The 18,402-nt window shown below is 40.2% G+C and overlaps 1 protein-coding gene across 1 annotated transcript in view; it reads left to right on the forward strand.

Annotated features, from left to right (window-relative positions):
• ADAMTS12 (ADAM metallopeptidase with thrombospondin type 1 motif 12) overlaps positions 1-18,402 on the forward strand; it is a 696,444-nt gene that overhangs the window by 496,882 nt on the left and 181,160 nt on the right. The gene's annotated exons all lie outside the window — the stretch shown is intronic.

Consider the following 18,402-nt stretch of genomic DNA (forward strand, 5'->3'; position numbering starts at 1 on the left):
GGCCCATGAAATTAATTGTGTCACAGTTACAACACTTGTTCCAGTGTTTCCTGGCATTCTCTGTGGCAGTGCTTGACAGCCATGGAAAAATTAGGAGACCATAGAGAAGACTGATTGGAAGTTACATGATACACATAGAACACAGGGAATACTTAAAAATAATTAGGTAAATGAAAAGTGACAGTTGGCTTAGTAATGCCTCACTTAAGTACTCAGGATGAATGTCCCGTAATTTGGTTAGTGGCAGAGGAATTAGATTCAGCGATGGAGGACCAGTTTCATTAGTGTATTTAGACTAACCAGCTGCTACTTCCTCTGATGGTTCATGCGTCATCATTTGTAACTTTTGTAAATGGTAGCCGGCAGTCCAATTTTCTTGTTCAGCATGTTATGAAAGGATGAGAAATTCAGATGCTAAGTGGAAAATGCATTTTATTGCCCATTCACACAGGCATTAACACATTCAAGTCTTTAAGTCTTTTGGAACTGGCTGGCAGGACAACTTAAAGAGTTAGTTCACCTTTGCTGAAAAACTGCCTGCGCATGTAAGGGACACTGTAAATAAAAATAAACTATCCAGCTTTGATCAAACTTAACCACTTGCCGCCCTGCCACTGTACAAATACGGCGGCAGGGCGGCACGGGCAGGCAAAACCGCGTTTTAAAACGTGTGGTTTGTAAACAGGTAGGAGGCGCGCGCGCGTTATCGGCTATGTCCCGGCGATCGGCGGCAATCAGTGACAGAGCACAGCTGCAGTAGCTGTGCTTTCTGTCACTTCCCTGACAGCTCGAGGACAAGCTGATTGGGACAGAAGAGTTTCTCTCTCCCGATCAGCCGTGTCCCCTGCAGTACACCCCTCCAACCCCTAGTAAAACACTCCCCTCACACAGATAACCCTTCCCTGCAAAATAAACTTAACCCCTTCCTCCCCAGTGCCATTAGTACAGAGTCAGTGTTTTTTTTTTGCACTGATCACTGTATTGGTGTCACTGGGGATGTCAGTGACCCCAAGTCAGAACCACCCAGTGTCAGAATGTCCGCCGCAGTCCCGCCATAAGTCGCTGATCGCCGCCATTATTAGTATAAAAAAACCCTAAAAATCCCAGTATCTTTCCCGCCATTTGTAAACGCTATAACTTTCACGTAAACCAATTAATTTACACGTATTGGGTTTTTTTTTTTAGCAAAGACATGTCGCAGAATGCATTTTGGCAGAAATTTATGACTAAATTTGATTTAATTTTTTTTTTGCTGGACATGTTTTATAGCAAAAAGTCCAAAATATTGTTTTTTCTCTTCAAAATTGTCAGCCTTTTTTTTTATAGCGCAAAAAATAAAAACCGCACAGGCGATCAAATACCACCGAAAGAAAGCTCAATTTGTGGGGAAAAAAAGGGATGTAAATTTCATTTATGTACCGTATTGCATGACCGCGCAATTGTCCATTAAACTAGCGCAGCGCTGTATAGCAAAAAAATGGTGTAAATTGCAGTATCTATACCATAGTTTGTAGATATAACTTTCACACAAAGCAATCAATATACACTTATTGGGATTTTTTTACCAAAAACATTTAGCAGAATACATTTTGTCCTAAATTTATAACCAACTTTGAGTTTACTATATATTTTTTATAGCTGAAAGTAAAAAATAATGTTTTTCTTCAAAATTTTTGGCCTTTTTTTGCTTATAGCGTAAAAAATAAAAAACGCACAGGTGATCAAATTACACCGAAAGAAAGCTCTATTTGTGTGAAAAAAAGGACGTAAATTTTGTTTGGGTGCAGCATTGCATGACCGCGCAATTATCAGTTACATTTACAAAATAATATTTTATTTATTATATTAGCACTGACTTTATGGAGAATTTATTCATACTGTACATTACCAGTTAGGGACCACCTAACCGCAGAAATACTGTAAATATACATACATGTATACATGTACATGATCCAGGTCTTCCAGGTAGAGGGCGTACCTGCCGCCCTGCCTGTGCTGTCATTCACTACAGCAAAAGCCAATCAGCAGGTCCAAAATAATATACACTAATTGGGATTTTTTTTACCAAAGACATGTAGCAGAATACATTTTGGCCTAAATTTATTAAGAAATTTGATTTTTTTTTTATTGGATATGTTTTATTGCAAAAAGTAAAAAAAAAATTTCATTTGTGGTCTTTTCACTTATTAATATATAAATAAAAAAAAAAGCAGTGGTGATTAAATCCTATCAAAAGAAAGCTCTATTTATGTGAAAAAAATTATATAAATTTAATTTGGGTACTGTGCTGCATGACCACGCAATCACCAGTTAAAGAAATGCAAAAAAAGATAGCAAAAAATGGCCTGGCCATGAAGGGGTAAAATCTTCTAGAGCTTAAGTGGTTAAAGGGAATTTTCATCTTGAAACAATAATTTTTAATAAATTTGATAAATTTGTCCTGCCTCCTCCCCCCTCCCCCCCTAGCTCTTACATTTGGCTACTGATTTTTTAAAACGATAATTTTGTCCTATAAAAACGAAAACTTTTGCACTAGATGCGTGATAACAAAATGTGACTAAAAAATAAAACGCAAAAATTTCTAATCACTGCTGCCACTTCAAATAAAATTTTACAAATTCAAGAGAAACCTCAAGTGATTCAGTAGCGCAAGGAAAAAAGATAAATAAATATATATTGGTGATTAATCAACATAGGTGAAATAAAAAGTCCATGTCTCTTGCACCAAATAATTCTTCTATTTCCCAAAAAGAAATCACCATGTGCTCGTAAGAAGGCGTTCCCCCTTTCGGGTGTGCTCTCACCAAATTACCATGCCCCCCATTCTCATGGTTGGCTGGAATCGCTTTTTTAAATTTTCAGGTGGGAAGGAAGGTGATCAGTATCGGTATTAATTCACTCAGGTTTTTCTCAGGTCTCCATGCCTCTCATTCCCATGATCAGCTCCCTATGATAAGAGTGAGGTACTACCTCTAAATCATACTAGTTCTACACGTTGGCTCCCATCCTTCCCTTTTAGTATAGATAAGCACTTAATTAAGTATTTGGGCATTCATATAGGCAGAGAACCATCGTCTCTCTACTACCTTAATTACCCTCCTCTAATCAACAAGATTGGAGGAGGCCTTGGTGTCTCCACTGCATCTCTCAGCCATTCTGCATTCTAAACTTGAGGCCTTACCTGGGCCTCTCCTATCGAATATTCTGATCAGAAACACAGTATTGGGCTGGAGGAAAATGCAGAGATTTCTTGGCCTACCACTACTGATATCCCCCTATCTACCTATCCTTGGAAACCCTATGTTCCCTCCAGCAAGTGAGCATGTGGCTTTTACCCAATGGTCTCGTAAAGGATTTACTAAGGTTATCTCCGTCTTTGATGATATCCAGTGTTCCTTTCAACCCTTTTCAGTGCTAGCTGCTAAATGCTCATTATTGGATCTCACATCTTCTACCATCATCAGTTGTAACATTCCTCTGGATGTGCTATTCCCCAAAATAGAATCCTTTCCAACGGTCCTTCTACTGGGACAGGACCTCTACTCCATCTGGGCTATCTACTCTCACCTAATTTCTCATCAGTCTGCAAAATACCACCTTACTCCATTCAAGCCATGGTCTCCCATACTGTCTAAGGACGAAACTCTGGACAAAATTCTGTCAGGATACAGGAAAATGACTTCACTTGTTCTCTGCAAAACATGGCATGAAACTCAATTTAAAATCACCCACCGAGCTTGTTATCCTTTCTCAGTGAACTCAGCTGTCGCTGCCTGCCCGACGTGTCCTTGATGTGATTACACCCGACCTACCCTGTTCCATCGTCTATGGGAATGTTCCCAAGTCTCGAATTTCTGGGATCGAGTTCTTTGGTGCATTAATCAATTATACAATGTTTCTCTCTCCAAAGACCCTATGCTTTGTCTCTTCAGTTACCAAGACCCTGCAAAGTTGCACATCCTAACACTCTTCCCCAGTGGATACACATTTGTTTTTTTAGTAGCTCGTAGAGCCCTCATGCAAGCCTGGATACATCCTAACCCCCCACAGTTCAAGATGATGACATGGGCATTATTACCTTATTTAACATGGAGAAGCTGGACACCATCACTCAAAACTTCAAATCTTCATGGCACCTTATCTCAAGATGGAGGCGCCTCATGGAGCATTCTTTTAACCCTCCTGAATTAGCCGCTCCTATAGAACCCTTCCGATATTCAGATTGGTATCTCAAAGCTCAACTAACCAATACTTTGGGTAAACTCCAGGTACCCAACTCCCCTTGTAGCCCTTCCCCACAGTTTCCTTCCTCCTTGTCTCAGAGCTCCTCATTAAGATTCCTAGCCCACAGAATACCCTTCCTCACATGTCTTCTCCGATAGAGCTGGGTTTTTTTTTTGTTAGTTCAGACCACTGTAATCAAGCTTCCTTTCCTAAGGATTTGCTCCATTTTGAGGTTTATTCTGTTTAACTGTTATGTTGTACTATTTGTGTCTAACCTGACACTGTTTCTTTCCCATTACATCTGTTGTATTGACTTTTGTGCTCGTAGTTGTTACATGTGATGGTTCATTGATTTGTATGCCAAGATATATTCTTGTACTTATTATATAAAATTCAATAAAAATTGTTTAAAAAAAAATCTGTTACCCTCTCCCATTTATGTAGCATACTGTAACCTAAAAAAAATTAAGCTTACATTTACTTGCTCATTTCTGAAAACTCCAAAACTGAAGTGTTCCCTTTAAATTCTGTATATAGCCCTACAGAACAAACAGTGCATAGTCTACGTGTGTTTTTCTGCTTCACTGCAGGAAGGAAACAGGAAACTTTATTCAGGGAAAAGACAAAGTTCACCATAGCTGCAGCTACAAACTTATAAACACTGCCATCTACTGGTTGAAGAATATATCTCTCTTGAATACTTATATAGTTGTATAAAATACATGAACACTGTATTCCAACACCCCTTCTATGTAATGTTAAGGAGGGGGCTGTGGAGTTTAAGTTCACCATAATAAATCCTGTCTATACTGTGCTGGTAGATCTCATTATTGGTTGTAAACTAGATATGAACACAGTCTGTCCTCACAATAAGCTTGGGTTCTGCATTGTATGTTAATGAGAGGAAAGTCGCCAAGTACCCTACTTTGTCCCTCCACTTTCACTTTCAAATCAGTTGCAGTCTGCCCTAAGGCTTGCTTTGAAGAAACGCCTAGAAAGGTAAGGGGCAGCACAGTGGCTAAATGGTTAGCACTTCCACCTGGCAGCACTAGGATTGTTGGTTCAAATCCCAACCACTGTACCACCTGTCTGGAGCTTGCATATTCTCCCTGTGCCCTCATGGGTTTCCTCCAGGTGCTCTGGTTTCCTCCCACAATCCAAAGACATGCTGGTAGGTCTTGTCTAAAATTAGACCTAGTATATGTAGTCTCCTATGAGACTAGGGAGAGGGGAGAGCAGGACTGCAGCCAGGACAGCACTGGGTCATGAGAGAGGGCAGTTAACTGTGGGGATGGGGGGAACAAGTAGTGGGGAGGGTTTTTTTTTGCCTTAATGCAGAGAATGTATTAAAGTAAAAAAAACTTTCTGACTTTATAACTACTTTAAAGTGTATTTTTTTAATCTCTTAGATATTCCTCAGGAGGAGGTGTCATGGCTGCCTGTACGGTTTTTTGAACAGTGTGTGAGCCTGACCCAAGTCTGCCCTCATTAACATACAGTGCAAGAATCCCAGCCTCTACACCTGCTCTGTTTCAGCAATCTAAGTATTGAAAGTGTGATGTCTATAACTGATAAAAATCTGAACATTCAATCTACATGCTTGTTCCAGGTTGGTTTCTAAGAAGGTATTACAGTGTATGCCCCGGTGAAACTTCTGTTTGTTTTAGTTTTCTTAAATTTTGGATAAAGTTGAGTAGACGTGTACGGTATTCGGACAAAATTTTTGTTATTCAGAGTTTCGGATGTATCTGAATTTCCGAATTACAATAGTAACGAATCTAAACAAATCTGAAATAACAAAACTAAATTTTGTCCGAAATAACACATTATCCGAATTTGAAACTAATTAGAAAAATGAAATTGAATTTCAAAAACAAATTTATAATATAAACATATTGCTAACTATTGTTGAAGTCTATCAAAAACTGTGTGTATTAGAATATAGCCATCTTCCGAAATTCGAACTTACAAAATAATAGAATAGAATAAAACAGAATAGAATAGAATAAAAAAATAAGAATAGAACAGAAAAAATATAGCCATCTTTTTAAATTAGAATTTTTTATAGAATGGAATAGAATAATACAGAATAGAATAGAATAGGAAAGAATATAATTGAATAGAAAATATAGGAATGGATTAGAAAAGAATAAAAAAGAATAGTATAGAATAGGAAAGAATTGAATAGAACAGAAAAAAATAGAATTAGAATAGAATAGAAAAGAATTGAATAGAGTAGAATAGAATAAAAAGTAATAAGAGTAAACAAAATAGAATGGAACAGAAAAAAATAGAATAGAAAATAAAAGAATAGCATATAATAGAAAAGATTAGAAACAAAACAGAATAGAATAGAATATAACCATCTTCTGAAAATCGAATTTTGAATAGAATGGAATAAAACAGAATAGAATATAATAGAAAAGAATAGAATAGAAAAGAATAGCCTATAATAGAAAAGAATTAGAATAGAAAATATTCAAATAGAATAGAATAGAAAAAAATACAGCGTAAAATAGAATAGAAAAATACAATAGAAAAGAATAGAGTAAAACAAAAGTGAATAGATTAGAATAGAAAGGAATATAATAGAAAAGAGAATAGAATAGAGTAGAAAATAAAAGAATAGAATAGAAAAGAAAGAAATAGAAAGAATATAGCTGTCTTCCAACATTCTAATAGACTACAACCAGCTATTTGGATATTTTTGATATTTTCGATTTGAATTAGATTAATTTGCTTCAAATCCATTGTAAAAATTTTTATCCGGTTGAAAATTAATTCCAAAACAAATTTGAAATATAAACATATTGCTGAATATTGTTAATTTCCTTCAAAGACTGTGTGTATTAGAATATAGGCATCTTCCAAAATTCGAATTTCGAAAAAAAAGAATAAAACAGAATAGCATAGAATAGAAAATAAAAGAATAGAAAATAAAGGAATAAAATAGAAAAGAACACAATAGATAATAGATCGGGTGGCACCGTGGCTTAGTGGTAAATGGGTCATGGGTTCAGTTCCTAACCATGGTGCCTCCTGTATGGAGTTTGCATGTTCTCCCTGTGCTTGCGTGGGTTTCCTCCGGGTACTCCAGTTTCCTCCCACACTCCAAAGACATGCTGGTAGGTGAATTGGATCCTGTCTAAATTGTTCCTAGTATGTGTATGTATGAATGTGAGTTAGGGACCTCAGATTGTACACTCCTTGAGGGTGAGGGACTGATGTGAATGTACAATATATATGTAAAGCACTGCGTAAATTGACAGCACTATATAAGTACCTGAAATAAATAAAAATAATAAAAGACTAGAAGAAGAAAATAGAACAGAAAGAATATAGCCATCGTTTGAAATTTTAATTTTGTGTAAAATGGAATAAAATAGAATAATACAGAATAGAATATGAAAGAATATAATAGAAAATAAAGGAATGGAATAGAAAAGAATAAAGAAGAATAGTGCAGAATAGAACAGAATTGAATAGAACAGAAAAAAATTGAATTAGAATAGAAAATAATTGAATAGAATAGAAAGGAAAAGAGTAAACAAATATAATAAAATAGAAAAAAAGAATAGAAAATAAAAGAATAGCATATAATAGAAAAGAGTAGACAAAATAGAATAAAATAAAATAGATTATATCTTGTGAAATGCAAATTTTGAATAGAATGGAATAAAACAGAATCGAATATCAAAGACTAGAATAGAAAATAAAAGAATAGAATAGAAAATAATTGAATAGAATCGAAAGGAAAAGAGTAAACAAATATAATAAAATAGGAAAAAAGAATAGAAAATAAAAGAATAGCATATAATAGAAAAGAGTAGACACAAAATAGAATAAAAAATAAAATAGATTATATCTTGTGAAATGCAAATTTTGAACAGAATGGAATAAAACAGAATTGAATATCAAAGACTAGAACAGAAAATAAAAGAAAAGAATAGTAAAGAATAAAATAGAAAAGAATAGAAAATAGTCAAATAGAATACAATAGAAAAAAATAGTACAATAGAATAGAAAAAATAGAATTAGAATAGAATAGAAAATAATTGAACAGAATAGAAAGGAATAGAATAGAAAAGAGTAGACACAAAATAGAATAGAATAAAATAGATTATAGCCATCTTGTGAAATTCTAATTTTGAAAGAATGGAATAAAACAGAATAGAATAGAATATCAAAGACTAGAATAGAAAGTAAAAGAATAGAATAGAAAATAAAGGAAAAGAATAGTGAAGAATAAAACAGAAAATAATAGAAAATAGTCAAATAAAATACAATAGAAAAAAACAGAATAGAAAAAATAGAATAGAAAAGCATAGAGTAAAACAAAATAGAAAGGAATAGAACAGAGAAGAATTGAATAGAAAATAAAGATTTGAATAGAATAGAACCAGCTATTCTTCACAATAAATATTTCAAATCCATTGTAAGAATTTGAATCTGGTTGAATACGAATAAAAGAAACGAAACAAAATGAATTTCCTTACGACTGCATTGAAAATAAATTAGTAACGTAACAAATAGATCCAAAACAAAACCAATTTTTCGCTCTGCACATGTCTATTGAGGAGGACTATAATCCCACTTTAGTGCTGCCTGGGACCATGTGTGCATTCGGGGCTGTGCACCTGAACCTGCAGGAATGTCACGTTGGGAGCTGCAGCAGTCACTGAGTCCAAACTGACAGCAATGGGATTGTCTGCACGGAGATGTACAGAACACCTGTGTATTTATAAAAAAATTTTGGTTTTGGATACAATGGAGAGGACTTGGACCCCCTGTCAGGTTTGTATTGTTATCTGTGGCCCCCATTAGGGAAATCCATCCTTCCTATGTCCTGTATACTGCTATCATTGACAGTGAAAGAAAATCCCAACATTGGCTGCAGCTGCTGCCCTGTGGCGCTGAACTGGTTAACAGCAAGAGGGGTGAGCAGCTGAGCAGGAAGAGTTCAATAGGCTGAGTCAGGCAGCATTGCACTGTGGGAACTGTAGTCCAGAGAAGACAGACTCTACTGTAATCAAGAGCTTTTGAACGGCATTTCCCAATAGGAGATTGCCAGGTGGAGGGGAAATGGCTGCATTCTCTTAGGCTGCAGAGGACACATCTTCCTCTTGCCATGAGGGAGATTGGAAAGTGAACATCACTGTCTAAGGTGCACCATCACTGCTGCATGTTGGTGGTCTGAGCTGGATTCGGACTAATGAGTTTGGTACAACTGGGCCCCAACGCTAGGCGGCTGAAGAGTTGGGATTAAAGACTATCCCTTTACACCTGCTACACTGAGACCTTTACCTACTGCTTATGGGTTACCTCTCAGGGGACATTGGGCCGTATATTGGACCTAGAGTGCACTCTGGACTAGTTGTACAATTATTACTAGAAAATCTACAATTTCTGGGGAAATTGTGTGAAGTGTTCTTGCCTGCAGCAGTAGTCTACAACTGGAGTGGGCGGAGTAGCTTTGGTCACTCTGCTGGCTGCTGACACAGCTGGGTTGTTATGGCAACTCACTCTAGTGCAAGCTGAGAGGAACTTTTATAAACAAACTGCTACAACTTGCTCAGTTCACTTATGGTTGCCATGTTCAAATGGTTGTGGTTTTAAAAGTATAAATACAGCAAAGAGCTTTATATTGTGAGAATCACAAGACCCAGACCTACATTTTGATGCATAGTATGTCTCTGAAATACTAAACATGAAGGCACAGTCGCAGTTTAGAAATGTCCCTTCAAATTTCAGGTGGCTGCGAGTGAAGTTTCAATGAAAGTCAATGGGCGGCATGAGTTGCAAACAAATGGTCATATTGTGAAAACTATCAGGACTGTGGCTTAGCCGTGGACATTGTTAGTGGCAGCAGGGATAGCTGAACGTTTTGATATAAGATTTGTGTAGGTGGGCTTGAAAATGAGGGAGTGATGGCAGTTTACAAATCATGTCCTGATTTTTCCTTCCACACTCTAGCTTTGTCAGCTCCCACTCTAGTTGCGCCATTCATTCCTATGGGAAAATTTCACCACAAAAAACGCCGATATTTCGTGAACCATTCGGCGAAACGTTCCACAAAGTAATAGCAATCCGATCGGGAACAATCCGCACGTTTCGGTATATTACTTGTCTATGTAGTGTTAAAACTGTGGGAGTTGTTAGGGCGGTAAATTTGTCTATAATAATAATAATCTATATGTGAGATAACAGTAAGGGGTCTCAAATGCAAAAACACATAAAAAACATAAAAAGGAGAGGCACAGGGAACAACCATCATGCTCAGCTTCCAAGTGTTCTGGAATGGGGTTCTAGGCTGAGAGAAGCGTCTATTGCCTAAGTGTCACTGAACTTCTCTCCAGTGAGATCCTCATCTGTCAGTATCATTGAACGTCATTAGATCAGATCCCCTTTGTCAGTATCACTGAACTCCCCAGAGAGATCCTAATGTTAGTATCACTCCTGTCAGTAATTGCTGAACGATCCTCGCATCAGTATCAATGAACTTCAGAGAGATCATCACCTCAGTGTCACTGGGTTGGCCCCAGAGATCCTTCACACCTGGTCACTGAGCTTTCCCAACCTCTCAAACTGCTAAGTAACTTCGAGTCTTTTTAACCACTTGCCTACCAGGCACTTATACCCCCTTCCTTACCAGGCCAATTTTCAGCTTTCAGCGCTGCCGCACTTTGATTGACAATTGCGCCGTCATGCAACATTGTACCCATATGAAATTTTGATCATTTTTTTCTCACAAATAGAGCTTTCTTTTGGTGGTATTTAATCGCCACTGGGCGCTTTACTTTTTGCGCTATAAATTAAAAAAAGTGCAAAAAATTTGAAAAAAAAAAAAAAGTTTATTTGTTTCTTTTATAAAATTTTTCAAACAGGTATTTTTTCTTCTTCACTGATTTGCGTTGATGAGGCGGCACTGATGGGCACTGATAGGCGGCACTGATGGGCACTGATAGGCGGCACTAAAGGGCACTGATAGGCAGTACTAATGAGGTGGCACGGATAGGCGGCACTGATAGACAGCACTAATTAGGGGTCACGGATAGGCGGCACTGATATGCAGCACTGATAGGCGGCACTGATAGGTGACACTGATTATGGGTACTGATAGACGGCACTGACTGGCATCACTTCTGGGCACTGACTGGCGGCACTGACTGGCACAACCCCTGGGCACTGACTGGTGGCACTGACTGGCAGCACTGCTGGGCTGCACTGGTGGGCGGCACTGGTGGGCACCACTGGTGGGTGGGCACAGGTAGGTGGCACTGGTGGGCACAGGTGGGTGGCACTGGTGGGCACAGGTGGGTGGCACTGCTGGCACATGTAGGTGGCACTTCTGGGCACAGGTAGGTGGCACTGCAGAGTGGCACAGGTGGGGGCACTGCTGGGCACAGGTGGGGGCACTGCTGGTCACAGGTGGGGGCACTGCTGGGCATGGGTGGGCAGGGCTAGTGGGCGCACTGCTGGGAGGAACTTGCGGGGGTCACTGCTGGGCACCGATCATCAGGGCACTGATCATCAGTGCCCTGATGATCGGTGCCGATCCCCGCTCTGACAACTGCCGGTTCTCGGCAGTACTTTCCTCACGATCTGACAGCGTGAGGAAAGTGCAGCCGAGAACCGGCACTTGCATTTTCCTGTGATCAGCGTGTCATTGGACACCGCTGATCACGTGGTAAAAGGCCGGTGGGATCGGCCTTTCACCACATCTCGTGATCAGCTGTGTCCGTAGGACACAGCGATCACGGAGATCGCCGGGTGCGCGCCCCCTGGGGCGCGCAGGAGAGCGCGTTCTGGGAGGACGTCATATGACGTCCACCCAGAACTAGCCGGCCGCGGTGCAGCCGTCATTCGGCTATGCGCGGTCGGCAAGTGGTTAAACCGCCCAAACTACCAAAATATCAACCTATGGAGAGTCAAATTTGAATTTAACATTAAAATCTTTCTTTTGGCTTGTATGTTCACACCCAAATCTTTCTGGTTCTATAAACCATCTAAAAACACAAATAATTCAGATTTGATCAACCCTGAGGTGGCAAAACCCATTTCCCAGAATCCTTTGCAAAGATATGCAAATGAGCAGGTTCAGCCAGTAACATTCAAATCATGCCTCTGCTGATAACTGTCACCAGTGTGCTTATGAGAGCTCTCAACTGAATTTTCCTGCCATAGCTGGACACAGGAGCAGGACCACGGCAACCGCCTGTAAAATGACAGCCTTCTTAACTACAAAGGTTAGGGGGGGGGGGGGTATTCATTTTTCCTTCATGTAATCCTCCCAGCACTTTGTTATGTGGCAATTTAAGTGTCTGCTGTCATCTCAGGGAGTAGCTGGTGCAGCCTCTCCATATATACAAGTATAGAATCGAAATTCAAGAAACCTCCAGGTGGTAATGTTGTGTTATTAACCCCTCGCCTACAGGGCACCTATACCCCCTTCCTGCCTACAGGGCACCTATACCCCCTTCCTGCCTACAGGGCACCTATACCCCCTTCCTGCCTACAGGCCACTTCTACCCCCTTCCTGCCTACAGGGCACCTATACCCCCTTCCTGCCTACAGGGCACCTATACCCCCTTCCTGCCTACAGGGCACCTATACCCCCTTCCTGCCTACAGGCCACTTCTACCCCCTTCCTGCCTTCAGGGCACCTATACCCCCTTCCTGCCTACAGGGCACCTATACCCCCTGCCTGCCTACAGGGCACCTATACCCCCTGCCTGCCTACAGGGCACCTATACCCCCTGCCTGCCTACAGGGCACCTATACCCCCTGCCTGCCTACAGGGCACCTATACCCCCTTCCTGCCTACAGGGCACTTCTACCCCCTTCCTGCCTACATGGCTCTTCTACCCCCTTCCTGCCTACAGGGCACTTCTACCCCCTTCCTGCCCAGGACAATTTCCAGCTTTCAGCGCTGTTGCACTTTGAATGACAATTGCGCAGTCATGCAACACTGTACCCATATGAAATTTTTATCATTTTTTTGTGACAAATAGAGCTTTATTTTGGTGATATTTAATCACCTCTGTGTTTTTATTTTTTCTTAAACAAACCAAAAACCACTGAAAATGTTGAAAAAAAAATGTTTTTTCTTAGTTTTTGTTATAAAATTTTGTAAATAAGTGATTTTTCTCCTTCACTGATGTGTGCTAATGAGGCTGCACTGATGGGCACTGATAGGCTGCACTGATGGACACTGATAGGTGGCACTGATGGGCACTGATGAGGAGGCACTGGTAGGTGGCAGTGATGGGCATTGACAGGCATCACTGATGGGCGCTGAAAGGCAGCACTGATACATGGCACTGATATATGGCACTGGTAGGCAGCACTGATAGGCGGCACTGACTGGCACTAATAGGTGGCACTGACTGGCACTGTTAGGCAGCACTGACAGGCACTGATAGGCGGCACTGACAGGCACTGATAGGCGGCACTGACTGGCACTGATAGACGGCACTGACTGGCACTGATAGGCGGCACTGACTGGCACTGATAGGTGGCACTGACTGGCACTGATTGGCATTGATAGGTGGCACTGACTGGCACTGATGGGTGACACTGAAAGGCAGCTCAGATGGGCACTGATATGTGGCATTGATGTGCACTGGTAGGCACTGATATGTGGCACTGATGTGGCACTGGCATGAGGCACTGATGAGCATTGACATAAGGCACTGATGGACACTGACAGGTGGCAATGCTGGGGCTACATTGATCATCAGGGCACACTGATCATCAGTGCCCTGATGATCAGTGTACATGTCCCCTCCGCGGAAAGCCGATTTCTGGCTCTCCTCTCCTCTGTCAGCGTGACAGCTTGAGAGGAGAGAAATGCCGATAACCGGCATTTCCCTGTTTACATGTGATCAGCTGTGATTGGACACAGCTGATCACATGACCGAGCTGACATCTTCGGCTCTTTCCGTGATCGGATCCGCCAATCGCCACGCTGCGCGCTTCCTGAGCCACGTATGCGCAGTGAGAATGGGAGGACGTCATCCCAGAACGAGAGAACCACCTTGCGCCCGTCATATTACTATATGGCGTGCGGGAGGTGGTTAATATGGGTTTGGATTTTTCCAAATTCTAACCGTTATGCTGGTCATTCACAGTTTGAATTTTGGGAAATTCCTGCTTAATGGGTTGAACTTTGGGATAAGCAGACATTTAGATTTACTAAAACTGGAGCAATTACAATCTGGTGCAGCTGTGCATGGGAGCCAATCAGCTTCTAACTTCAGTTTGTTCAGTTAAGCTTTGACAATAAGGCTCCATGTACACGGGGAGTTTGGAAAACACTTCTGAACGATGGAAACTGACTGTTGGAAAACGTAGGTTAAAAAACGTCTGTTAGCTGCGTTTGCATACTGCGTTTATATGCGTTTGCATTTAGAAGCGTTTTTTTAAGATAACTTCAGGAGACCTTCCAAAATGCCCAGAATGCACTGAAAAATAGTAAAAAATTAACTATTTCAGACATTTTAGGAGAAATAGAGAGAGCAGAAGCAGAGAGTGTAGTATGTGTTGAGATGACCTGTCTTTTCTGGTTGTCTTCACTATGGATCCCATCATGAGCATAATGCAGCACATTCTACCATTTTTTTCCTTGGAACTGACTGCGCTGGTGTACCGGGTCCATTTGAATACATTGAAAACACTTTGCATGCATTTCTGATGATGAAAAAAGGCTCTGGGCAGCATCTGGTCATAGAACAGTTAAAAAAACGCTTCTAAACGCAAACACGGTTAAATGCGTTTACACACATTTACAAGCATTTGGCATTTGAAATGCTGATAAAATCTACTCTTGACCGCAAGTTTGGTGCATTCAAAAAACAACTGTAAACTCAACTGCCTGTAAACAACATAGTGTACATGGACACATAGGAAACATTAGGGAGAGTTCAGGGGCTGCTGAAAAAAATGCAGAAAAGTTCCTAAACGTGAGTTTATCAGCTGAAGTGTAAATGAACCCTAAAACCTGGAAGCTGATTGGTTACTATGCAGAGCTGCACCAGATTTTGCACTCTCCAGTTTTAGTAAATAGCCCCACTGTCCACAGGAGCCATGCAATTTTTATTTGAATCTTGGTGTGCAAAGGCATTCGGTGCACTCAAAGTAGATTTACATCTTGTATGGCTAGGAATATATTTAAATGAGTTATTGGTATTTGGAGTTCAGCTTTAGTCCTCATGCACACGGGATGATTTTACAGAGGCTGTTTTTGGCATTTGACATTTTTTTCTACAGCCAGTAAACCCCCCAGCATGTTATCCTATGTGTCCATACACACATAGACTGTAATCAACGTTTTGTTTTTGCTGGAAAAAAAACCCAGGACTAGTGGGTTTCTAGAGAAGATTTGTAGCTGTAAAAATGCTCTAAATGCTGAAAAATGTGGCAAAACGCTGTAAAACGCGGTAAACTGGCGTTTTTGGACTTTTTTGACCAAAAAAAATATTTTTTTGTTAAAACAATGCAAATGTGGCAAAGCTCCGCTAAATGCTAATGCAAAAATGCTTAAAAAAGCTGAAAAACACAAATTTTTAACGTGACTTTACACCATTATAGTTACCAGCCTTCTGAAAACGTCCAGTGTGCATGAGGACTTAAATTTATGTCCACCGGGGCATACACTGTAAAGAATACAAGCAGCTTAAAGTAATACTAAACGATAATCTTACTTTCCAAAAATAATCCATACATATTGTGATGGGCGCGGCGTCAGACCCCAACCCTTCTCACCAAACTCGTGACCGAAGGACTATCCAATCTAAAACCGCGTAACAATGCCGCACCCAGCTGCACCCTGCACAACGATTTTCCAGCTAATTGGACCACAATTGATGTACCGGCAGCCCTGAATGCGCTTGTTACTGGGTCAGATTAATTACACAATTAACCCTTCACACTGCCACCACCACCTTTTAATACAGAGAAAGAGGAAACTCAGCAATACACTAGGATGGTTGGTTAACCGTCAGTATCCCGCTATCTCTACAGACCGGTTATACAGAGGGTTAAATACTCATAGTAGCGCTCTTCAGCTGCAGGGATTCGTAAGTTATATTCAGGAGCTTTAGAAACAGTTCAACACTTTTAGAAAGTAAGATTTATTACTAAAAGGTCAAAAGGGTGCAGTAGAAATATTTACAGAAAAGATGATGTAACCAATATATATATATAAAAATACAGAGCATAACAGCACAGCAAACAGATAACAGAAAGGAGTTTAAAGGGTTAAAGTACTTGCCAGTCGGCCTTGGTCTTAAGCAGTTTCAAGTCTCATGACCAAAAGGATGCTTTGATCTCCCACTGTTAGTTTCGATATTAAGGCAGGGAGATCTTCTTTTCTCTTTCTCTGCGAGATGTTGCACGCAGGCAGTCCTCACTTCTCTGACTACACCCAAAACATAACAGCTTATTTTTCTACACCAAATCAACTGGTATCTTCCTACCATGGACAAGCCAATCCATTTTTGGCAAAGAATTGTTAGGCAGGGGCTCAGCATCACAAGCTGATCGCATTCCTGAGGGAGGGGGAATGAGGGGATACTGGAAGACTTCTTAACCACTTCCTGTCCGGACACTTTTACCCCCTTCATGTCCAGGGCAATTTTCAGCTTTCAGCGCTATCACACTTTGAATGACAATTGCGCGGTCATGCAATACTGTACCCATATGAATGTTTTACCATTTTATTGAGACAGATAAAGCTTCATTTTGGTGGTATTTATTCACCGCTGGGATTTTTATTTTTTTTACTATTTTTTTTAAATAAAATTTTGCAAATAAATAATATTTCATCATAAATCTTGGCCAAAATGTATTCCGTTATTTATTTAGTAAAAAAAAAAATCCAAATTAGTTTACAACCAAAAATTATAATTTTTTTAAAAAAATTTTTACATTTTTATTTTATTTTTTTTATATTATTATTTTTTATTTATTTATTTATTTTACATACTGTCACCCTAGCAGTACAGTGTCTCCATGGTGACACTGTACTACTTGTGGGGGGTGATGAAGATTTTTTTTTTTTTTTTTACACTGATTGCTTTTACACCTATATAGGATGTAAAAGCAATCATTTCTCTTTCTCTCTGTCTGCATTCTTGCAGTCATTGAGAAGTACTGAGTGAGCTGTGATTGGTCACAGCTTGTCACATGGTACAAGGCTGTTGTGAATAGCCTTGTACCATGTGACCTCTGTGATCATTCACAGATTTCACACGTAGTAAGCAATGATGTCACAAGTGACATCTTGCTTACTACTTTGCATGTGATCACTGATTCGCCAATCCTGTGATCACATGATCGGGACCTCGTACAGAGGTCCCGTTCGACGATCGGTGTTTCACTGTGTCCGGAGGACACAGCGGACACCGGATCGCGGTGGTGCACGCTCCCAGGGAGCGCGCACAGCTAGAAAAGGCGGGTGCTGTTTAGGAACGGCAACCCGCCCCTAGAGTGCCACCGCCCTGCCGTTTATAAACAGCAGGCAGACGGCAAGAGGTTAATACAGTGAGAGCCTGTGCCTGGCTCTTGTATGCACGACTGTGACACATATCCACTACTTAATGGACCTGTAATCTGTTTTTTCTGAGCCTCTCCTTTACCCCCTAACTTCCTATTGTTTGGAATGAGCAGTACACATTATTTGCAGTCATGTACACTGCTCTATGAACACTACAAATCCCAAAGAGCATAGTCCATCTTGGGAAAGAATGGCTATGTTCCTACATAGGACAAAAGGTATACCGCTCAGGCAAACAATCCAGATCAATCCACAACAGGTGCAGGCTCTGGCTTGCCAGCACACACGATGCAATAGGAAGAAGGGTCAGCCGCACATAGGAGGATAGATGAATATAATGTGTATTTATTAATCCATAGGACACACAAAACTCCAGGACATGAATACAGGACTTGTTAACGTATTTCACACGATCTCCTGCTTAATCATAACAAAGAAAACAACAAAAGTGTTGTCTTATATAGGTATTAGTTAATAAATTACACCTGTCCTAATAAGCACTCCTGAATCCTGAGGGTACGCCTCCTAATACATTGTAAGAAGACATATAAAACCATTGTATCAAAAGTAGTGATCTCAAAGAACAACAAGAAAGGAAGAAAAGAAAAAAGGAAAGTGGCGTG

Source organism: Staurois parvus, unplaced genomic scaffold (genome assembly GCF_062004578.1).
Source record: "Staurois parvus isolate SC_StPar_1 unplaced genomic scaffold, SC_StPar_1.0 ptg000475l, whole genome shotgun sequence".
Taxonomy (NCBI): Eukaryota; Metazoa; Chordata; class Amphibia; order Anura; family Ranidae; genus Staurois; species Staurois parvus.